Source organism: Arachis ipaensis, chromosome B8 (genome assembly GCF_059453495.1).
Source record: "Arachis ipaensis isolate K30076 ecotype BB chromosome B8, ASM5945349v1, whole genome shotgun sequence".
In the NCBI taxonomy this organism is placed as follows: Eukaryota; Viridiplantae; Streptophyta; class Magnoliopsida; order Fabales; family Fabaceae; genus Arachis; species Arachis ipaensis.
Window position 1 is genome coordinate 104,945,174 of NC_142443.1, and position 25,283 is coordinate 104,970,456.

Below are 25,283 nucleotides of genomic sequence, written 5' to 3' on the forward strand. Positions count from 1 at the left end.
TCGCAGCAGAAGTATATTGAGAAGGTTTTAGAGAGGTTTAGCATGAGTAATTCCAAACCTGTTAGTACTCCACTTGCTAGTCATTTCAAGTTGAGTTCGCAGCAATGTCCTACAAGTGAGAAAGAGAAAGCAGAAATGAAGAAGATTCCATATGCATCTACAGTTGGCAGTTTGATGTATGCTATGGTTTGCACCAGGCCGGATATTACTCATGCCGTTGGAGTTGTTAGTCGGTTTCTCTCTAATCCTGGCAAGGAACACTGGCAAGCAGTGAAGTAGATTCTCAGATACCTTAATGGTACCTCCAGAGTTTGTTTATGCTTTGGAAGTGGCCAACCTGTGTTGGATGGTTACACAGATGTGGATATGGCTGGGGATCTTGATTCGAGGAAGTCTACTTCTGGTTATATGATGACTTTTGTAGGGGGAGCTGTGTCGTGGCAATCTCGACTTCAGAAATGTGTTGCTTTGTCTACTACAGAGGCAGAATACATTGCTGTTGTTGAAGCTTCTAAGGAACTCTTGTGGATGAAGAAATTTCTACAAGAGTTAGGCATCAATCAAGAGAAGTTTGTGTTATTCTGTGACAGTCAGAGTGCTATCTATCTCAGCAAGAATCCGACATTTCATTCCAGATCGAAGCACATAGAGGTGAGGTATCATTGGATACGTCAAGCGCTTGAGATGAAGTCATATGCACTTGAGAAGATCCATACTGATGATAATGGTTCAGATATGATGACTAAGAGTTTACCTGCAGTGAAGTTTGATTCCTGCAAAGAGAAGGCGGGCTTGGTGGAGCAGCCTATTCCCACTTGAGTTGGTGAGGGGGAGATTTGTTGGTGGTTCCCCAACCAAGTGGGGCCCACAGTTTTTAAAAACAAAAAAAAGGAAATAAAAGAAAGAAAGGCTTTAAGCCACGAGGAAGAGAAAGACAAGAAGCACGAAGGCTTCATTCATTTTTGAATGAAAAGAAAAGAAACAGCAAGGGTTTCGGCGTTGGAGAAGAAAAATTTGGGGGAAAATGGCAAGCCAACTTTGATCACATTGACTTGGTAAACTTGCTCCATTTCTTATGAAATTTTAGTATGTTATTCCTGGTGTAGAGATGAACATTAGGATATAACTTGCTAGTTGTGTTGCCTTCTCTTTTGCCTGATTTGAGATACCCACTTAGTGGAGGTTTATGTTGATTCCACCAGTTTTGGTGATGTATTTTGTTGATTGTTGAGATGCCCTAGTGTCACTAGGAAGACTGTTTGTGTACCCATTATTCTGATAGTGGAAGATTTTTCTGGACTAGGTCCCGTGGGTTTTTTGTCCCTCTTTTGGGGGTTTTTCCACGTTAAAATTCTGGTGTCTGATTATTTTATTTCTGCCATTATATTTGCTGCTTGGAGTATCTTTGGTGTTGCCTATTTAATTGCACAGGTTGTGGGAAAATTATTTCTGGTGCTTCCGCTGTTAGACAGGTTCTTGTTTAAATCTGTGTTGAGTTTTTTCCCAACAACTTGTTGGGCCAACCGTGGGGAGCTCTCAACAATCGGAGAGACTTCGGGAAGGAATCAAGCGAGAGAACATAAGATGAGAAGACACCACATCCAACTCAAAAAATGCTCCACGCACCAGAAACTGCAGAAAATGCTCCACGCGCCACGCACCAGAAACTGCAGAAAATGCTCCCAGCAATTTCTGAAACCTTTTTGGCCCAGATCCAAGTACAGAAAGCACAGATGAGAGGTTATAAAGTGGGAGAATGCATCCATTCAAAGGAGGTCTTCAATTATTCACTTTTCATAGTTTAGATGTAGTTTTTAGAGGGAGAGGTTCTCTCCTCTCTCTTAGGTTTTAGGATTAGGATTCCTCTTAAAGGATTTAGGACTTTTATTATTTCAACTTACAATTTCTGCTCGATTACCAGGTTCAATGTTCCTTTTATTTATTTTTCCAATTTAATTTAGGAACTTTTCCATGTTACATTTGATATCTTTATTAGTGAAACTTGAGGTATTTCAGAATTATGATTGCTTTCCTTTATTTATATAAATAATTTAGATTTTTCCCTTTTGGCTTTAATTGATCAATTGGAGACTCTTGAGTTATCAAACTCATCGTGATTGATAATTGTTATTTTTGCTAATTGAATCGAATTCCAATAACTCTAGTCCTTTGTTAGGAATTGGCTAGGACCTGAGGATCAAACTAATTAGTCCACTTGACCTTCCTTTGCTTTAGTAAAGGTTAACTAAGTGGGATTAAAACCCAATTATCATCACCATTGATAAGGATAACTGGGATAGGAATTCCAGTTTTTATACCTTGCCAAGAGTTTATTTTACAGTTATTTATTTATTTTACTTGTCATTTAACTTGTTCCTCACTTTCAAAACCCCCAATTTACAAAACTCATAACCAATAATAAGAACACCTCCCTACAGTTCCTTGAGAAGACGACCCGAGGTTTAAATACTTCGGTTATCAATCTTAAAGGGGTTTGTTACTTGTGACAACCAAAACGTTTGTAAGAAAGGATGGTTGTTTGGTTTAGAAACTATACTTACAACGAGAATTTATTCTGAATTCTAAACCGTCAATCTTCCGTTCTTCAAAATGGTGCTGTTGCCGGGGAACTGCAAACGTGTGCCTTATTATTAGTTATTGTAAATATTTTCCTTTTAATTGTTTATTTATTTTTTGTTTTTCCTTTTATTTCTATTAGCTACTATGAATTCTCATCCCTCTCGCTTTGAGTTTGGTTCTAAATCTGTTGAAAGGAGTGGAAGCTATAATAGGAATATGCATCAAGGTCTAAGCAGTCAAAGATGGATGGAGCCAAGAAGATCTGATCAACCCTTTAGGCAACAACACCCTCCAAAATATCATGGGCAAGGACCATTCTATAATGCATACCAAGCTGATAGATATGGTGGACCTCCTGGTAGATACCAACAAGCCCCACCCTGTGCTTATAGACCATCCTCTCAACATAACTTCGAACCACCACACTCACAAGCTCCTTTTCGCCATTCACCACTATATGATCCTTATTTACCCCAATTCCAATCCAATTACTCCCAAACACCACCACTTCCCTATGTACCATGTCCATACCCATCACCTCAAGAATCACAGGCTCGCCTCACGGAAACAGTAGATCAACTTCATACAATCCTTCATCAGCTGGAGCAGGCAATAAATCAATTATCTTCCAGACGTTTAGACACTCAAGGAACTCCAATAGCTTCATGTGGAGATTCTAATGACAAACGTAGCATGAAGGAGACACTAGAAACCCCAGTAGGCAGTAAAGAGCATGACTTTGTTCTGGAAGAATTGGAGGAAGCTCAAATTATCCAAGAAGAAGAAGTACTGATTGAAGATTTAGGAGATGCTGAACCTCCATGGGAATCCAGAGTTGTGGAAAATTTCGTCAAGGACGTTACAATTGATGCTAAGGAGGATAGTACACGACCCCCAAAGCAGGTATTTTATGAATAACTAGACGGAATAACACAAGATGCAAGTTTCTTTAATGATGATAATCACAAGTCAAGTTCTCTTAGTAGTGAACTTGCATCTGCAAGTGAATTCTTTGAGCTAGAAGAATCTTCCCCAAATGAATACGAAGATGATGTTGAGCTAGATTTCTCTCAACCTCCAACATATGACTTAAGTGACGAGGAAGACATAGAAGACTTTGATCAGGACGCAGTTGCAGTTGAAGAATTTTGTAAGGAAGTGGAGGAATTCACAGAAAAATACAAGGGAGTAGAGCTTACAGAACCACTGGAAACACCTATCCCAAGGCCATTACCGCCCAATACAAGCTTCAAGTGGGTACAATCCTTAACCTTTATCCTTACTTTTCCACTTGAATATGGTTTGCTTGAAACAGATGGCCAGGTTAGAGCTCTCTGCAGCTTTAAGAGTAAGAGGGAAATGGCTCGTACTCAGAGCTGGGGTGCAAGATTCAATAAAGTTTCACGCTTCAATTCGAAGTGCAAGGATTGGTATCAAGTTCAATTGAATGGGTCTTGGAAGATGTTTGGTCATCTTGGTGAGAATACAATTTCTAAACCGCCTGGATCGAAGAATATAGATCAAGACAAAGGCGGATTTAAAAGCAAAGTTTGGGATCCTGGAATCTATTCTGACTTTCGTCACCCCGGGAGCCTGAGAACCTGTTTGAAGCTGCTCAACAGCTTTACATGCCTAGTTTGGGACCCCGGAGGCTGTTGGCATTCCAAACATTGGTGGAGATTTCTGGATGAATTTAAGGATAAGCCACCATAACAGGAAGCTCATCCAATGTCCAACTTAAGGACTTTAACTAAAAGTGCTAGGTGAGAGACAACCCACCATGGTATGGTCATTTCTTTCTCAATTTTATTTCATATTGTTTGTTTTTATATTATATTATTTTCATTGAAGCTGAATATTATTCATTAGCATTGCATACTGCATAACTGCATAATTTCATAATTGCATAAAAAAAAGAGAGGAAGGCGTGCGACGCGACCGCGTTGCTAACGCGTTCGCGTCAGTTGCGAAAAACACCTCCCACGCGTCTGCGTCAATCACGCGAACGCGTGATCTGGAAATCGGCATAAAAATCTAACGCCCAGAAATCTGGGCTGGAATCGTACGGCTGGTGTGCGTTAAGCACAAAACGGCTCATGCGTTCGCGTCCATCACGCGAACGCGTCACTTGCAAAATACCCATTCCACACGAAACCGTGAGCGACGCGTCCGCGTTGCGTGGATTGCATAACACCCTAAATGGAGACAGAGAGTTGCGCTGAAACGACTGATAAACCCATATTTTATGATATATTTTGTGCCTAATTTAAGGGATTTATTCAATCCTTCACTCACTTATTCATGTTAATTACATGGTTTTACTTTTTCTTCCTTATTATGTGATATATGTGAAATACATGTTTCCTATGCTTTAAAAATAATTATTTTAATTACTCTTTATTACCATTCGATGCCGTGATTTATGTGTTAAGTAGTTTCAGATATTCTAAAGGCAGGAATGACTTAAAGGATGGAAAGGAAACATACAAAAATGGAAGGAAAGCACAAAATGGAGTTTTTGAAGAAACTGGCAGCGACGCGAACGCGTGGGCGATGCGGCCGCATGCCTGGCGCGAAGAGAGCGCGACTGGTGCACGAAATTGTGATTCACACTTTTCACAACTCCACACAACTAACCAGCAAGTGCACTGGGTCGACTAAGTAATACCTTACGTGAGTAAGGGTCGATCCCACGGAGATTGTTGGCTTGAAGCAATCTATGGTTACCTTGTAAATCTTAGTCAGGAGATTAATTATGATTATCAGTTTGAATTGTGAAAAATAAAAGAGCATGAAATAAATACTTGTTATGCAGTAATGGAGAATATGTTGGAGTTTTGGAGATGCTTTGTCTTCTGAATCTTTGCTTTCCCCCTGTCTTCTTCTTCACGCACGCAAGGTTCCTCATATGGCAAGCTGTGTGTTGGTGGATCACCATTGTCAATGGGTACCATCCGTCCTCTCAGTGAAAATGGTCCAGGTGCGCTGTCACCGCACGGCTAATCATCTGTCGGTTCTCACTCATGCTGGAATAGGATCCATTGATCCTTTTGCGTCTGTCACTACGTCCAACCCTTGTGAGTTTGAAGCTCGTCACAGTCATTCAATCCCTGAATCCTACTCGGAATACCACAGGCAAGGTTTAGACTTTCCGGATTCTCAAGAATGCTGCCAATGGATTCTAGCTTATACCACGAAGATTCTGATTAAAGAATCCAAGAGATACTCATTCAATCGAAGGTAGAACGGGAGTGGTTGTCAGGCACGCATTCATAGATTGAGAATAGTGATGAGTGTCACAGATCATCACATTCATCATATTGAAGTGCGAATGAACATCTTAGATAGAAACAAGCGTGTTTGAATAGAAAACAGAAATAATTGCATTAATTCATCGAGACACAGCAGAGCTCCTCACCCCCAACAATGGAGTTTAGAGACTCATGCCGTCAAAGAGTACAAAGTTCAGATCTAAAGATGTCATGATGTCCAAAATAATCCTCTAAAAGTTGTTTAAATACTAAACTAGTAACCTAGGTTTACAGAAAAATGAATAAGCTATGATAGATAGTGCAGAAATTCACTTCTGGGGCCCACTTGGTGTGTGCTGGGGCTGAGACTTGAGCTTTACACATGCCTAGGCTGTTTCTGGTGTTAAACGCCAGGTTGTAACCTGTTTTGGGCGTTTAACTCCAACTTGTAACCTGTTTCTGGCGTTTAACGCCAGACTACAGCATGGAACTGGCGTTGAACGCCAGTTTACGTCATCTATCCTTGAGTAAAGTATGGACTATTATATATTGCTTGAAAGCCCTGGATGTCTACTTTCCAACGCAATTAGGAGCGCGCCAATTGGACTTCTGTAGCTCCAGAAAATCCATTCCGAGTGTAGAGAGGTTAGAATCCAACAGCATCATCAGTCCTTTTTCAGCCTGAATCAGATTTTTGCTCAGCTCCCTCAATTTCATCCAGAAAATACCTGAAATTACAGAAAAATACACAAACTCATAGTAAAGTCCAGAAATATGAATTTTTCCTAGAAAATAATGAAAATATACTAAAAACTAACTAAAACATATTAAAAACTACATGAAATTAACCCCCAAAAGCATATAAAATATCCGCTCATCACAACACCAAACTTAAACTGTTGCTTGTCCCCAAGCAACTAGACAAATAAAATAGAATACAATTAAGTCAAGAAGTAATAATATCTCAGAGTTTTTGAGTGAAGCTCAGATTCTAATCAGATGAGCGGGACTAGTAGCTTTTTTGCTTCCGAACAGTTTTGGCATCTCACTTTATCCGTTGAAGCTCAGAATGATTGGCATCTATAGGAACTTAGAATTCAGATAGTGTTATTGATTCTCCTAGTTCAGTATGTTGATTCTTGAACACAGCTACTTTATGAGTCTTGGCCGTGGCCCTAAGCACTCTGTTTTCCAGTATTACCACTGGATACATACATGCCACAGACTCATAACTGGGTGAACCTTTTCAGATTGTGACTCAGCTTTGCTAAAGTCCCCAATTAGAGGTGTCCATGGTTCTTAAGCACACTCTGTTTTTGCTTTGTACCTCGACTTTAACCGCTCAGTCTCAAGTTTTTACTTGACACCTTCACGCCACAAGCACATGGTTAGGGATAGCTTGGTTTAGCCGCTTAGGGCAGGATTTTATTCCTTTAGGCCCTCCTATCCACTGATGCTCAAAGCCTTGAATCCTTTTTATTACTCTTGCCTTTTGGTTTTAAGGGCTATTGGCTTTTTGCTCTTGCCTTTTGGTTTAAAGAGCTTTTGGCTTTTTCTGCTTGCTTTTTCTTTTTTTTTTTTCGCATTTTTTTTGCAAGCTTTGTTCTTCACTGCTTTTTCTTGCTTCAAGAATCATTTTTATGATTTTCAGATTATCAAATAACATTTCTCCTTTTTCATCATTCTTTCAAGAGCCAACATATTTAACATTCATAAACATCAAATTCAGAAGACATATGCATTGTTCAAGCATTCATTCAGAAGACAAAAAGCTTTGCCACCATATGTAAATAATTAGAATTTTTCTTATTAAAAACTCGAAAAGTATTGCCTCCTTATTCTAAAGAAAATCTGCTATTTTATTCATGTTTAATGATGATGAGAAAAATAAATTATAGCTTAATTGGAGATAAAATCAAAATATAGATACTAATTACTACTACTCATATATAACTTCTAAGGTAAAACTCAAATAAGAACAATTATCACAGAGTTAAGGCTAAGATTAGAACTCAACAACCTTGAATTTGGAAGGTGGATGCTTCTTTAGTCTGTGGAGTGCTTGGCCCTTCAAGAGATAGTTTCTGACGCTTTAATTCCTTCAGTTCACGCCCTTGCTCTTCTTGTTCTCTAAGCAATTTGCAGAGCATGCTGTTTTGATTTTGCTGTTCTTCCTTCAGTTGATCCACAGCTTCTTGCAACTTGGTGACAGATGCTTCTAGGCGCTCCCAGTATTCAATTTGAGGGATTTCCGGGAGGGACTCCTCTGCTTTTCTCTTGATGGGGTCGTCCTGCACTTGTTGTCCTTCCATAGAATTTTTGGTGATTGGTTTCTCAACTGAGATATACTTATCTACTCCCATCTTTATCCCAGCATCTTTACATAACAGAGAAACTAAGCTTGGATAGGCCAATTTGGCATCCTTGGAGTTCTTGTTTGCAATTTTGTAAAGCTCACAAGCAATTAGCTAATGAACTTCCACTTATTTTTCCAGCATAATGCAATGAATCATCACTGCTCTTCTGATGGTGACTTCAGAGCGGTTGCTAGTGGGCAGTATAGAGCGCCCAATGAAGTCCAGCCAGCCTCTGGCGACTGGTTTGAGATCTCCTCTCTTGAGTTGGTTCGGGGCATCCTTTGTGTTGGTTGTCCACTTGGCTCCAGAGAGACATATGTCCTCTAGGATTTTATCCAAGCCCAGGTTTGATCTCATCATTCTCCTATTAAAGGAGTCTGGGTCATCTTGCAGTTGAGGCAGCTTGAAGATCTCCCTTATTTTATCAGGGTGGGTGTGAGCAACCTTCCCTCTGACCAAAGTTCTATAGTCATAAAATGCGGTTTCAGCTATCCTCTGCCTGTCCGTCTGCCATAGATTAGCATAGAATTCCTGAACCATGTTTCTTCCCACCTTTGTTTCAGGATTAGCTAGGACTTCCCAGCTCCTGTTTCGAATTTGCTCTTAGATCTCCGGATATTCATCTTCTTTCAGATCGAATTTAACTTCCGGGATCACTGACTTTAGACTCATTATTTTGTAAAAATGGTCTGAATGTTCTTTGGTTATGAACTTCCCTTGATTCCAAAGTGGTTTTGGAATGTTCTCTTTCTTGCCTCCTGAGTCGGTTTGTTTTCCCTTAGGAGCCATGATCTTAGTGGATATTGGTTTAGTGATCATGGATAAACACACCAAACTTAGAGGTTTGCTTGTCCTCAAGTAAAAGAAAGAAAAAGAGAGGGAAAGAGGGAGAGCCAAGCGCAACTTGTGGAGGAGAGGGGGAGAGGCCGAACCAATATTTAAGGGGAAGGGGGTGGGTTTCGAAAATTATTTGAAAAAGATATGATAGAAAAAGTGATTTGGAAAAGATAAGTATGATAGGAAAAGATGTGATTTAAAATTGAAAAGATATGAAAGATATTTGAAAAAGATAAATCTGGATTTTGAAAAAGATAATTTGAAGATTTGAAAAAGATATTGATGAGTTGAAAAGATTTTAGAAGGAAAAGAGATAGATTTGTTTTGAAAAGGATTTGAAAATAATTTGAAGAGGATTAAGAAAAAGGGTTTATGAATTAAGATACATTTGATATCTTTTGAAAAAGGATTTGAAAAATTAGGATTTGTAACATATTTGTGCAAGAGATCATGAATTGAAACATAAAAAATGGAAAAAATTTGTATTGAAAACGAAATTGCCTACTCCCCACAATCCTGGCGTTAAACGCCCAACTGCTGCATGTTTTGGGCGTTTAACGCCCAGTTGCTGCTTGGTTTGGGCGTTTAACGCCCAGCTGTTGCTTCTAGCTGGCGTTAAACGCCAGAAATCCCTTTGTCACTGGGCATTTTTCTGAACGCCTAGGATGCTGTAAATCTGGTGTTAAATGCCCAGAAGTTGCTTCTTTCTAGGGTTTAACGCCCAGATGGCTATCTTTACTGGCGTTAAACGCCCAATAGATGCTCCTTTTGGGCGTTTAACTCCCAATTGTGCCTCTTACTGGCGTTTTCTTGCCAGTGAGCTCCTTTTTCCTGTTTTGTGCTTTGAATTCTTCTGTAACCCTGTGGACTTATGCAATTGATTCTTTACCTTGTTAATATTAAGCTCATATATTTTAAAAATGAATAAAATAAAGAATAAAATAAAATAAAATAATAGAAAAAGTTTTGCTAATGGCTGGGTTGCCTCTCAGCAAGCGCTTCTTTATTGTCTTTAGCTGGACCTTGCTGAGCTTTTAATCTAGCCTCAGCCTTGAGCACTCTTGCTCAACATTGTCTTCAAGATAGTGCTTGATTCTCTGTCCATTAACAATGAACTTTTTATCAGAATCAATGTCTTGAAGCTCCACATATCCATATGGTGATACACTTGTAGTCACATATGGTCCCCTCCACCGGGATTTCAGTTTCCCAGGGAATAGCCTGAGCCTAGAGTTAAACAACAGAACTTTTTGTCCTGGTTCAAAGACTCTAGATGACAGCTTTCTGTCATGCCACCTTTTTTATTTCTCTTTATAAAGCTTGGCATTTTCGAAAGCAGTGAATCTGAATTCCTCTAGCTCATTCAGCTAGAGCAATCTTTTTTCTCCAGCTAATTTGGCATTAATGTTTAGGAATATGGTTGCCCAGTAGGCCTTATGTTCCAGTTCCACGGGCAGATGACAGGCCTTACCATACACAAGTTGGTATGGAGAGGTCCCTATAGGAGTCTTGAATGCTGTTCTGTAAGCCCACAGAGCATCATCCAAGCTTCTTGCCCAATCTTTTCTACGGGTACTTACAGTCCGTTCCAGGATTCTTTTTAGTTCTCTGTTAGAAACTTCAGCTTGTCCATTTGTCTGTGGATGATATGGAGTCGCCACCTTGTGGCGAATCCCGTACCGGACCATGGCAGAGTAAAGCTGTTTGTTGCAGAAGTGAGTGCCCCCATTACTGATTAGTACTCTAGGGACACCAAACCTGCTGAAGATATGTTTTTGGAGGAACTTCAGCACTGTTTTAGTATCATTGGTGGGTGTGGCAACGGCCTCTACCCATTTTGATACATAGTCGACTGCCACCAGAATATAAGGTAGCGTTTGTTTTCGGGGACAGGACACGGAGACATGGACAACACTTGTTTAAAAGGTGTTTGGAAGCATAGACATGGACAGTGGACATATTGTCTCCGAGACAGTTTTTTATAATTTTGTGTCCACTCTTTCACGAAGGACAATGATGGACACGGAATTTGGAAGAGTGGACACAGACAATTTTATAAATTTTGTTTTCCTTTTTTTCCACTATTACCCCTTCTTATTTTTCTTATTGCGTTGTTCAGAGATACTTTTTTCTTCCTGTTCTTCCTCTATCTCTTTCTTTTCTAGGTACTCTCTCCTTTCTATAGAATTTTTTATTGGAGGTAGATAATTCTTTTCTTTTTATCGTTTTACTTCAATACCATTTTAACCTTATATTATATTATTTGATTTGTAATAAAAATAATAACAAAAATAATTAATCTTAAAACTTTTGAAAGATAAATATTAGCAAAAGTAAAATTGACCTTTTAAAATGCTAAAAAATAATTTATAAATTGTAATTGATTTTATATAATTTAAAGAAAAATCAGTTTTTTAAAAAGAAAAATCAGTTTTTAGATAAAAAAAATAGTTTTTTTTAAATAAAAATAGATTTTTATATGCAAAAACTAATTAGTTTTTCATGTAAAAATAGATTTTTTTAAAATTAATTTTTTATTTAAAATTAATTTGGCTTATTAACTTAAACAAAATTTTTTATTAATCAAACTCAAATTTATTTTTTTTGTTAATCTTAACCATATGTATTCCTACATATTAATAATAAATTTTAAAATAAAATAATTATATTTATAAATTTTATTTTAATATAAATACTAATATATTTTTTTATTAAAATTTTTTGCCTCTTCAAATATTTTTTTCAAGTTCCGTTCTGTACTCCTACGTACTCTTATTTTTTATTAAATTAATTTGTATTGATGTAGAAAATTTGGAATCACAGGGCTATTTTAGTCATTTCATATAATATTTTAGTCTTGTCCATGTGTATCCAAACATAATACTAGACATTACATTAGTGTCTTGTCCATCGTATCCAAACACAATACACAAAAAATAATTTTTAGTGTCTCCGTCCTATTGTCTCCGTTTCAGTGTCATGTTCTGTCCTGTCTCTAAAAACAAACGCATCCTAAGTGTTTGAGTATGATGGTGGGAAAGGTCCCATGAAGTCAATCCCCATACATCAAACAACTCAATCTCCAAGATTCCCTGTTGAGGCATGGCGTAACCATGAGGCAGATTACCAGCTCTTTGGTAACTGTCACAGTTACGTACAAACTCTCGAGAATCCCTATAGAGTGTAGGCCAGTAGAAGCCACATTGGAGGACCTTGGTGGCTGTTCGTTCACCTCCGAAATGGCCTCCATATTGTGATCCATGGCAATGCCATAAGATCCTCTGTGCTTCTTCTCTAGGCACACACCTATGGATTATTCCGTCTGCACATCTCTTAAAGAGATAGGGTTCATCCCACAAGTAGTACTTTGCATCAGTAATTAATTTTTTCTTTTGTTGCCTGCTGTACTCCTTGGGTATGAACCTTGCAGCTTTATAGTTTGCAATATCTGCAAACCATGGTGTTTCCTGAATGGCAAACAAATGCTCATCCGGAAAGGTCTCAGAGATCTCAATAGAGAGGGGAAACTCCCCTTCTACTGGTTCTATCCGGGACAGATGATCAGCCACTTGGTTCTTTGTCCCTTTTCTGTCTCTTATTTCTATATCAAACTCTTGCAGAAGCAACACCCATCTTATGAGCCTGGGTTTTGAATCCTGCTTTGTGAGTAGATATTTAAGAGCAGCATGGTCTGTGTACACAATCACTTTTGATCCTACTAAGTATTATCTAAACTTGTCAATGGCATAAACCACTGTAAGCAATTCTTTTTCTGTGGTTGTGTAATTTTTCTGGGCATCATTTAAAACACGGCTAGCATAATAAATGACATGCAGAAGCTTGTCATGCCTCTGCCCCCAGTACTGCACCAATGGCATGGTCACTGGCATCACACATTAGTTCAAATGGTAATGTCCATTCTGGTGCAGAAATAACTGATGCTGTGACCAACTTAGCTTTCAGAGTCTCAAACGCTTACAGACACTCTGTGTCAAACACAAATGGCATGTCAGCAGCTAGCAGATTGCTCAGGGGTTTTGCAATTTTTGAAAAATCCTTTATAAACCTCCTGTAGAATCCTGCATGCCCCAAAAAGCTTCTGATTGCCTTAACATTAGCAGGTGGTGGTAATTTTTCAATTACTTCCACTTTAGCTTAATCCACCTCTATCCCCATGTTTGAAATTTTATGCCCAAGGACAATTCATTCAGTCACCATAAAGTGACATTTTTCCCAGTTTAAAACTAGGTTGGTCTCTTGGCATCTTTTCAGAACAAGTGCTAAATGGTCAAGGCAGGAGCTGAATGAGTCTCCAAATACTGAAAAGTCATCCATGAAGACTTCCAGAAATTTCTCTACCATATCAGAGAAGATAGAGAGCATGCACCTCTGAAAGGTTGCAGGTGCATTACATAGATCAAAAGGCATTCTTCTGTAAGCAAATACTCTAGAAGGACATGTGAATGCTGTTTTCTCTTGGTCCTGAGGATCTACTACAATTTGGTTGTAACCTGAATAGCCATCCAAAAAGCAGTAATATTCATGACATGCTAGTCTCTCTAGCATCTGGTCTATGAATGGTAAAGGAAAATGATCCTTTGGTTGTAGGAACCAGTTCATTTTTTTTCATTATGAACCACTGTCATGCCTCCCTTCTTGGGAACAACTTGAACAGGGCTCACCTAGGGGCTATCAGAAATAGGATAAATAATCCCAGCCTCCAGTAATTTGGTGACCTCTTTCTGCACCACTTCCTTCATGGCTGGATTTAGCCGCCTCTGTGGTTGAACCACTGGCTTAGCATCATCCTCCAATAGGATTTTGTGCATGCATCTAGCTGGGCTTATGCCTTTAAGGTCACTTATGGACCACCCAAGAGTTGTCTTGTGTGTCCTTAGCACTTGAATTAGTGCTTCCTCTTCCAGTGGATTTAAAGCAGAGCTTATGATCACTGGAAAAGTGTCACCTTCTCCTAGAAATGCATATTTCAGGGATGGTGGTAATGGCTTGAGCTCGGGTTTAGGAGGTTTCTTCTCTTCCTGAGGAAGTCTCAGAGGCTCTTTCAATTCCTCTGAACCCTCCAAATCAGGCTGAACATCTTTAAAGATGTCTTCCAGCTCTGATTCGAGACTCTCAGCCATGTTGACCTCCTCTACCAAAGAGTCAATGAGATCAACTTTCATGCAGTCTTTTGGTGTGTCTGGATGCTGCATGTCTTTGACAGCATTCAACTTAAACTCATCCTCATTGACTCTCAGGGTTACTTCCTCCTTTTGGACATCAATGAGAGTTCGTCCAGTTGCTAGGAAAGGTCTTCCTAGAATGAGAGTAGCACTTTTGTGCTCCTCCATTTCCAGCACTACAAAGTCAGTGGGAAAGGCGAATGGCCCAACCTTGACAATCATGTCCTCAATCACGCCTGATGGGTATTTAATGGAGCCATCAGCAAGTTGGAGACATATTCGGGTTGGTTTAACTTCTTCAGTTAAACCAAGCTTTCTGATAGTGGATGCAGGTATTAGGTTGATGCTTGCCCCAAGATCACATAAAGCTGTCTTGGTGAAATTACCCTCTAATATACATGGTATTAGAAAGCTTCCGGGATCTTTAAGCTTTTTTGGAAAGCTTTTCAGAATGACTGCACTGCATTCTTCAATGAGGAGAACTCTTTTAGTTTCTCTCTAATCCTTCTTATGACTCAAGATCTCCTTCATGAACTTGGCATAAGAAGGTATTTGCTCAAGTGCCTCTGCAAACAGAATCTTTATTTCAAGAGTCCTAAGATAATCTGCAAAGCGATCAAATTGCTTATCCTGCTCCTCTTGGCGAAGTTTTTGAGGATAAGGTATCTTAGCTTTATATTCCTCAATCTTAGTTGCTGCAGGTTTATTTCCTACAGAGGTGGTTGGAGAAGCCTTTTTAGAGGGGTTGTTATCAGCACTTGTGTGTGTCTGATCCCTCACTGGCATTTGAATACCAGGGTTAGAAGTTGGAGTGGCGTTGGACGCCAACTCCTTACTTGTTCCTGGCGTTTGAACGCCAGAACTGAGCTTCTATTGGGCGTTTGTCGCCAAATCCTTTCCTGTTTCTGGCGTTTGAATGCCAGAGTTATTCCTCTCTAGGCTCTTACTGTCCTCAGAGGAATTTTGGATAGCAAGTTGTTCATTTCTTGGCTTCCTGCTGCCTTGAAGTGAGGTATTTAATATTTTCCCACTTCTTAATTGAATTGCTTGGCACTCTTCCGTTATTTGTTTTGATAACTGCTGTTCTGTTTGCTTCAACTGTATTTCCATATTCAGATTAGCTATTCTTGTGTCTTGTAGTATCTCCTTGAATTCGGCCAGCTGTTTTGTTAGAAAGTCTAATTTCTGATTGAATTCAGTGATTTGTTCTGCAGGACTGAGTTCAGCAGTTACTGTTTTAGCCTCTTCTTTCATGGAAGATTCACTGCTTAGGTACAGATGCTGATTTCTGGCAACTATATCAATAAGCTCTTGAGCCTCTTCAATTGTCTTTCTCATGTGTATAGATCCACCAGCTGAGTGATCTAGAAAAATTTGAGCTTTCTCTGTAAGCCCATAATAGAAGATGTCTAACTGCACCCATTCTGAAAACATTTCAGAGGGGAATTTTCTTAGCATCTCTCTATATCTCTCCCAGGCATCATAAAGAGATTCATTATCTCCTTGTTTAAAGCCTTGGATGTCCAGCCTTAGCTGTGTCATCCATTTTGGAGGGAAGTATTGATTCAGGAATTTTTCTGACAGCTATTTCCATGTCCTTATGCTAGCCTTACGTTGGTTATTTAACCACCTCTTAGCTTGGTCTTTTACAGCAAATGAAAACAGTAATAATCTGTAGACATCCTGATCTACTTCCTTATCATGTACTGTGTCAGCAATTTGTAAAAACTGTGCCAGAAACTCTGTAGGTTCTTCCTGTGGAAGACCGGAATACTGGAAACTTTGCTGCTCCATGATAATGAGCTGAGGATTCAACTCAAAGCTACTGACTCCAATGGAGGGTATACAGATACTGCTCCCATATGAAGTAGTAGTGGGGTTAGCATATGACCCTAGAGTCCTTCTGGACTGCTCATTTCCACTTAGGTCCATGATGGAGAAAAGAGAATTGATGTGAATTGCAATTAAAATATTTTTTTATTTTTATTTTATAAAAAGAGAATGAATAAAGAAAAATGAAATAAAATAACTAGAAATTAAATATAGATTTCGAAAATTAAGAATAAAAAAATAAAAATTTTAAAATAGAAATTTGAATTTTTAATGATATTTTCAAAAAAAAATGAAGGAAGAGAAAGTGGTTAGGAAGTTTTGAAAAAAATTGATTGAGAAGATATGATTGAAAAACAATTTAAAAAGATTTGATTTTTTTTTAAATTGATGACTAAAATAATGCAAAATTTTCGAAAATTATAAGTGGAATGAGGAAAAGATATTTTTTTTATTTTTGAATCTTAATGAGAAAAGAGAAAAACAATGAAATAGCATAAGATTTAAAATTTTTAGATCTAATGCTCCTTGTTTTCGAAAATTTTGGAGGGAAAACACTAAGGAACACCAAACTTAAAAATTTTAAGATCAAGACACAAGGAAAACTCAAGAACACCTTGAAGACTCACAAGAACAACAAGAACATGAAGAAAGAACACCAAACTTAAAATTTTTAGAAGATCACAATAAAATTTTCGAAAACTAAAGAAAAGCTAACAAGAAAACACCGAACTTAAAACTTGACACAAGATTTGCTCAAAGAAAAATTATTTTTGAAAAAGTTTTAAAAGGAAGATTCCCAATTACCAAGAACATAAACACAGCGCTCTAGCCAATTGAGTTATAAATTTAAAGTGTTTTAATATTGTATTTAATAAATAAAATTTTCTTCGGAAACTGATATCTTGAAAAAGCACAAGAAAAACAAGAAAAGACACAGAACAAGAAAAACTAAAGATCAAACAAGGAAAATAAACAAGAACAACTTGAAGATCAAGAAGGAACAATGAACACTAATTCGAAAATTTTAAAGGAAGATAAAAAAAACATGCAATTGACACCACACTTAAAACATAAAACTAAACTTAAACAGAAAAACTCAATTATTAGTAAAAAAAATAAAATTTCGAAAAAAAATTTTGAAAAAGAAAATAAGGATTCTAAAATTTTAACAAGAACAATAATAAAAGACTCAAAGACAGAACATAGATTAATAAAGAAAAATAAAAAAATTTTGAAAGATTTTTGAAAAGAAAGTAAAAGACTCTGACCCAAAAGACAAAATCTTCCTAATCTAAGCAATAGGATGAACCGTCAGTTGTTCAAACTCGAACAATCCCCGGCAACGGCGCCAAAAACTTGGTGCACGAAATTGTGATTCACACTTTTCACAACTCCGCACAACTAACCAGCAAGTGCACTGGGTTGTCCAAGTAATACCTTACGTGAGTAAGGGTCGATCCCACGGAGATTGTTAGCTTGAAGCAATCTATGGTTACCTTGTAAATCTTAGTCAGGAGATTAATTATGATTATCAGTTTGAATTGCGAAAAATAAAAGAGCATGAAATAAATACTTGTTATGCAGTAATGGAGAATATGTTGGAGTTTTGGAGATGCTTTGTCTTCTGAATCTCTGCTTTTCCCCTGTCTTCTTCTTCATGCACGCAAGGTTCCTCCTATGGCAAGTTGTGTGTTGGTGGATCACCATTGTCAATGGCTACCATCCGTCCTCTCAGTGAAAATGGTCCAGGTGCGCTGTCACCGCACGGCTAATCATCTGTCAGTTCTCACTCATGCTGGAATAGGATCCATTGATCCTTTTGCGTCTGTCACTATGCCCAACCCTTGTGAGTTTGAAGTTCGTCACAGTCATTCAATCCCTGAATCCTACTCGGAATACCACAGACAAGGTTTAGACTTTTTGGATTCTCAAGAATGCTGCCAATGGATTATAGCTTATACCACGAAGATTCTGATTAAAGAATCCAAGAGATACTCATTCAATCGAAGGTAGAACGGGAGTGGTTATCAGGCACGCGTTCATAGATTGAGAATGGTGATGAGTGTCACGGATCATCACATTCATCATATTGAAGTGCGAATGAACATCTTAGATAGAAACAAGCATGTTTGAATAGAAAACAGAAATAATTGCATTAATTCATCGAGACACAGCAGAGCTCCTCACCCCCAACAATGGAGTTTAGAGACTCATGCCGTCAAAGAGTACAAAGTTCAGATCTAAAGATGTCATGAGGTTCAAAATAATCCTCTAAAAGTTGTTTAAATACTAAACTAGTAACCTAGGTTTACAGAAAAATGAATAAGCTATGATAGATAGTGCAGAAATTCACTTCTGGGGCCCACTTAGTGTGTGCTAAGGCTGAGACTTGAGCTTTACACGTGCCTAGGCTGTTTCTGGAGTTAAACGCCAGGTTGTAACCTATTTTGGGCGTTTAACTCCAACTTGAAACCTGTTTCTGGCGTTTAATGCTAGACTGCAGCATGGAACTGGCGTTGAACGCCAGTTTACGTCGTTTATCCTTGAGCAAAGTATGAACTATTATATATTGCTGGAAAGCCCTGGATGTCTACTTTGCAATTCAATTGGGAGCGCGCCAATTGGACTACTGTAGCTCCAGAAAATCCATTCCGAGTGCAAAGAGGTCAGAATCCAACAGCATCAGCAGTCCTTTTTCAGCCTGAATCAGATTTTTGCTCAGTGATGAGCGGATAATTTATACGCTTTTTGGCATTGTTTTTAGTATGTTTTTAGTATATTTTAATTAGTTTTTATTATGTTTTTATTAGTTTTTAAATAAAAATCACTCTTCTGGACTTTACTATGAGTTTGTGTGTTTTTCTGTGATTTCAGGTATTTTCTGGCTGAAATTGAGGGACCTCAGCAAAAATCTGATTCAGAGGCTGAAAAAGGACTGCAGATGCTGTTGGATTCTGATCTCCCTGCACTAAAGGTGGATTTTCTGGAGCTACAGAAGCCCAATTGGCGTGCTCTCAATTGCGTTGGAAAGTAGACATTCTGGTCCAAACAGGCGTTCCAAGTCAGCTCAAGAATTCTGGCGTTTAACTCCAAAACTGGCACAAAAGCTGGAGTTAAACACCCAAACTGGCACAAAAGCTGGCGTTTAACTCCAAGAAAAGTCTCTACACGAAAATGCTTCAATGCTCAGCCCAAGCACACACCAAGTGGTCCCGGAAGAAGATTTCTGCATTAATTACCTATTTCTGTAACCCTAGGCTACTAGTTTTCTATAAATAGGACCTTTTACTATTGTATTTTCATCTCTTTTTACACACTTTTCATATACTTTCATAGATCTTTTCACGTTTGGGGGCTGGCCTCACGGCCATGCCTGAACCTTGTTCTTATGTATTCTCAACGGTGGAGTTTCTACACACCATAGATTAAGGTATGGAGCTCTGCTATTCTTCATGAATTAATGCAATTACTACTATTTTTCTATTCAATTCACGCCTACTTCTTCTCTAAGATATCACTTGTTCTTCAACTTGATGAATGTGATGATCTGTGACACTCATCACTATTATCACCTATGAACGTGTGCCTGATAACCACCTCCGTTCTACCTTCGAGTGAGTGTGTATCTCTTGGGTTTCTAATCTAAGATTGGAACCTTCATGGTATAGGCTAGAATTATTGGCGGCCATTCCTGAGATCCAGAAAGTCTAAACCTTGTCTGTGGTATTCCGAGTAGGATCTGGGAAGGGATGACTGTGACGAGCTTCAAACTCGCGATTGTAGGGCGTGTGACAGACGCAAAAGGATCAATGGATCCTATTCTGACATGATCGAGAACCGACAGCTGATTAGCCGATGTTGTGACAGAGCATCAGGACCATTTTCACTGAGAGGACATGATGTAGCTATTAACAACGGTGATACCCAACATAAAGCTTGCCATGGAAGGGAGTACGAATGATTGGAAGAAGGCAATAGGAAAGCAGAGGTTCAAGGGGAACAAAGCATCTTCATACGCTTATCTGAAATCCACCAATGAATTACATAAGTATCTCTATCTTTATTTTATGTTTTATTCATCTTTTAATTATCAATCCTCCATCACCATTTGAATCTGCCTGACTTAGATTTACAAGATGACCATAGCTTGCTTCAAGCCGACAATCTCTGTGGGATCGACCCTTACTCACGTAAGGTTTATTACTTGGACGACCCAGTGCACTTGCTGGTTAGTTGTGCGGAATTGTGACAAAGTGTGATTCACGTTTGAGAGCACCAAGTCTTTGGCGCCATTATTGATGATCACAATTTCGTGCACCAAGTTTTTGGCGCCGTTGCCAGGAATTGTTCGAGTTTGGACAACTGACGGTTCATTTTGTTGCTTAGATTAGGTACTTTTCAGAATTTTTAAGAATGAATTCTAGAGTTTCAAGGTGATGTTCTTACCATCACAAAAGCTGATTGATCCCCATCAATTTAGCTATTGAATGTAATGTCCTGCTGAAGCTTGGCCAAACATGTCTAATCTTTTTAGACTGAAGCTTTAGACTAACATTGCATGATTCCTGGAATTCTTATTAAAAGTTTTGATTCTCTTTATTTTCTTTTCCATATAAGTTTCGAAAATCACAAAAAAAATTTAAATTATAAAACCAAAAATATTTTATGTTTCTTGTTTGAGTCTAGTATTAATTTTTAAGTTTGGTGTCAATTGCATGTTTCTATTCTTCTTGCATTTTTCGAATTCATGCATGTTCTTCATTGATCTTTAAGTTGTTCTTGATGATTTCAGTGCTCTGATCTTTAAATTCTCTTGTTTTGTGTGTTTTGTTGTTTCTCATATGCATTCTCAATTTGTTAGTGTCTCTTATATGAAAATTTTTAAGTTTGGTGTCCTGCATGCATTGTTTATTTTATCTTAGTTGCATTCTTATTGTTTCTCATCATTAAAAAAATTCAAAAATATTTTCAAAATTGTGTCTTTTCAAGTCAATAATACAGAGAATTGAAGATTTAGAACATTCAGCAGAGGAATCAAACAGAAAAAGCTGGGCGTTCAAAACGCCTAGTGAAGAAGGAAAACTGGCGTTTAAACGCCAGCCAGGGTACCTGGCTGGGCCTTTAACGCCCAAAAAGGTAGAGATTTGGGCGTTAAACGCCAGAATAGGCACCATTCTGGGCGTTTAACGCCAGGGTGACACCAGAGGGAAGATTTTGTTTTTAATTCACATTTTTTTCAAGTTTTCATAATTTTTCAAAATCAAATCTTTTTCAAATCATATCTTTTCAATCATATCTCTTTCAAAATCAATTTCTTTCCATTTTATATTTATTTTTTCTATTTTCAAAAAATCCTTGCTTCAATTAAAGATTTACTTCAAAATTTTCAAGTTGTTACTTGCCTATTAAGAAAGGATCAAACTTTAAATTTTAAAATCATATCTTTTAATTTCTTGATAGTCAAGTAATCAACTTTAATTTTAAAAATTTTCTTTTTCTAAATTGATTTTCAATCATATCTTTTCAAACATATCTTTTCAATCACATCTTTTTTCAAAATTAATTTTTTCAATCAAATCTTTTTCTAATTTCAAAATCTTTTTCAAAAATCACTTTATTTCTTTCCTAATCTTAGTTTTCGAAAATCTCGATCAAATTTTCAAATTTTTTTTAAAATCTTTTAATTAATTTTCGAAAATTCTTCCCCTCTTGTCACATCCTTCTATTTAAAGGACTAAGACTCCTCATCAAGGTGCAATTCGAACTCTGTCCCTCTTGATAAGTTCGAATTCTCTCTTCTCCACCTCCTCCTTCTATTCTTCTTTTCCTCTAACACCTCAAGGAATCTCTATACTGTGACATAGAGGATTTCCTACTTTCTTGTTCTCTTCTCTTTCATATGAGCAGGAACAAAGATAAAGGCATACTTGTTCAAGCTGATCCTGAACCTGAAAGGACCTTGAAGAGAAAGCTAAGAGAAGTTTAAGAACAATTCTCTTTAGAGGGCCTAACAAAACTCTTCAAAGAAGAAGAAACCATGGCAGCCGAAAACAACAACAATGCTAACAATGCAAGGAAGGTACTTGGTGACTTTACTGCACCTACTCCTGATTTCTATGGGAGAAGCATCTCTATCCCTGCCATTGGAGCAAACAACTTTGAGCTTAAGCCTCAATTAGTTTCTCTAATGCAACAGAATTGCAAGTTTCATGGACTTCCATTGGAAGATCCTCATCAGTTCTTAGCTGAATTCTTGCAAATCTGTGACACTGTCAAGACCAATGGGGTTGACCCTGAAGTCTACAGACTTATTATGCTTTTTCCTTTTGCTGTAAGAGACAGAGTTAGAACATGGTTGGATTCACAACCTAAGGAAAGCCTGAACTCTTGGGAAAAGCTAGTCAATGCCTTCTTGGCAAAGTTCTTTCCACCTCAAAAATTGAGCAAGCTTAGAGTGGAAGTCCAAACCTTTAGACAGAAGGATGGTGAGTCCCTCTATGAAGCTTGGAAGAGATACAAGCAATTGATCAGAAGGTGCCCTTCTGACATACTTTCAGAATGGAGCATCATATGAATCTTCTATGATGGTCTGTCTGAACTATCCAAGATGTCATTGGATAGCTCTGCTGGAGGATCTCTTCATCTGAAGAAGACGCCTACAGAAGCTCAAGAACTCATTGAAATGGTTGCAAATAACCAATTCATGTACACCTCTGAAAGGAATTCTGTGAATAATAGGACAACTCAGAAGAAAATGAGTTCTTGAGATTGATACTCTGAATGCCATACTAGCTCAGAATAAAATATTGACCCAACAAGTCAATATGATTTCTCAGAGTCTGTCTGGAATGCAAGCAGCAACAGGCAGTACTAAGGAAGCTTCCTCTGAAGAAGAAGCTTATGATCCTGAGAACCCAGCAATGGAAGAGGTGAATTACATGGGAGAACCCTATGGAAACACCTATAATCCTTCATGGAGAAATCACCCAAATCTCTCATGGAAGGATCAACAGAGACCTCAACAAGGTTTCAACAACAACAATGGTGGAAGAAACAGGTTTAGCAATAGCAAGTCTTTTCCATCATCTTCTCAGCAACAGACAGAGAATGCTAAGCAAAGCCACTCTGACTTAGCAACCATTGTCTCTGATCTAATCAAAACCACTCAAAGTTTCATGACTAAAATAAGGTCCTCCATTAGAAATTTGGAGGCACAATTGAGTCAGCTGAGTAAGAAAATTACTAAACTCCCTCCTAGCACTCTCCCAAGCAATACAGAAGAGAATCCAAAAAGAGAGTCCAAGGCCATAACCACATCTCACATGGCCGAACATGGAGAGGACGAAGAGGCAATGATTCCCACTGCGGAAGACCTCAATGGACGCCCACTGACCTCCATGGAATTCCCTAATGAGGAACCATGGGAATCTGAGGCTCATACTGAGACCATAGAGATTCCATTAAATCTACTTCTGCCATTCATGAGCTCTGATGAATATTCTTCCTCTGAAGAGGATGAAGATGTTACTGAAGAGCAAGTTGCTAAGTACCTTGGAGCAATCATGAAGCTAAATGCCAAGTTATTTGGTAATGAGAATTGGGAGAATGAACCTCCATTGCTCATCAAAGAACTGGATGACTTGACTAAGCAGAGATTACCTCAAAAGAGACAGGACCCTGGAAAGTTCTCAATCCCTTGTACCATAGGCACCATGACCTTTGAGAAGGCTCTATGTGACCTAGGGTCAAGTATAAACCTCATGCCTCTCTCTGTAATGGAAAAGCTAGGGATCATTGAGGTACAAGCTGCAAGAATCTCACTAGAAATGGCAGACAATTCAAAGAAACAGGCTTATGGACTTGTAGAGGATGTCTTGGTAAAGGTTGAAGACCATTACATCCCTGCTGATTTCATAGTCCTAGAGACTGGGAAGTGTATGGATGAATCCATCATCCTTGGCAGACCCTTCCTAGCCACAGCAAAAGCTGTGATTGATGTTGACAGAGGAGAATTGATCATTCAAGTGAATGGAGACTCCCTTGTGTTTAAAGCTCAAGGATATCCCTCTGTCACCATGGAGAGGAAGCACGAAGAGCTTCTCTCAATACAGAGTCAAATAGAGCCCCCACAACCAAACTCTAAGTTTGGTGTTGAACCCCCACATTCAAACTCTAAGTTTGGTGTTGGGAGGTTCCAACATTGCTCTGAACATCTGTGAGGCTCCATGAGAGCCACTATCAAGTTACTGACATTAAAGAAGCGCTTGTTGGGAGGTAACCCAATTTTTACTTTAAATTTCTATTTTCTATTGTTATTTTATGTTTTTTGTAGGTTGATAATCATGTGAAGTCACAAAAACAATTGAAAAAGCAAAAAATAAAGTGAAAAATAGAATGAAAAACAGAACACCCTGGAGGAGACAGTTACTGGCGTTTAAACGCCAGTAAAGGTAGCAGAATGGGCGTTAAATGCCCAGTCTAGCACCATTCTGGGCGTTTAACGCCAGAAAAGGGCACCAGACTGGCGTTTAACACCAGGAATGGGCAAGAAGCTAGCGTTAAACGCAAGAAATGGGCAGCAGCCTGGCGTTTAACGCCAGGATTGGCAGAAAAGGGCGTTTTGCACGCCACTTGGTGCAGGGATGAGATATCCTTGACACCTCAGGATCTGTGGACCCCACAGGATCCCCACCTACCCCACCACTCTCTCTCTTCTTCACCCATTCACCAATCACCTCAATACCTCTTCCCCAAAAACCCCTCACCTATCAAATCCCACCATTCTCTTCACCACTCACATCCATCCTTCATAAAACCCTACCTACCTCACCATTCAAATTCAAATCACTTTCCCTCCCGAACCCACCCTCTATGGCCAAACCATACACACCCTTCTCACCCCTATATAAACCCATCTTCACTCCTTCATTTTCACACAACTTAAACACCACTTCTCCCCCTTGGCCGAAACACAAAGCCCACTCCATCTCCTCTATTTCTTCTTCTTCTTCTACTATCTTCTTTCTTCTTTTGCTCGAGGACGAGCAACCTTCTAAGTTTGGTGTGGTAAAAGCTAAAGCTTTTTGTTTTTCCATAACCATTTATGGCACCAAAGGCCGGAGAAACCTCTAGAAAGAGGAAAGGGAAGGCAAAAGCTTCCACCTCCTAGTCATGGGAGATGGAGAGATTCCTCTCAAGGGTGCATCAAAACCACTTCTATGAAGTTGTGGCCAAGAAGAAAG

At 38.6% G+C, this 25,283-nt stretch overlaps 1 non-coding gene and 1 pseudogene across 1 annotated transcript; one reads left to right on the top strand and one right to left on the bottom strand.

The window, feature by feature from the left end:
* Positions 1-2,796: 2,796 nt before the first annotated feature.
* LOC148549103 (uncharacterized) overlaps positions 2,797-25,283 on the top strand; it is a 32,833-nt pseudogene continuing 10,346 nt past the window's right edge.
* LOC148549104 (small nucleolar RNA R71) lies at positions 22,487-22,590 on the bottom strand. Its single transcript, XR_015897626.1, has one exon. It is a non-coding gene; the product is annotated as a small nucleolar RNA R71 (small nucleolar RNA).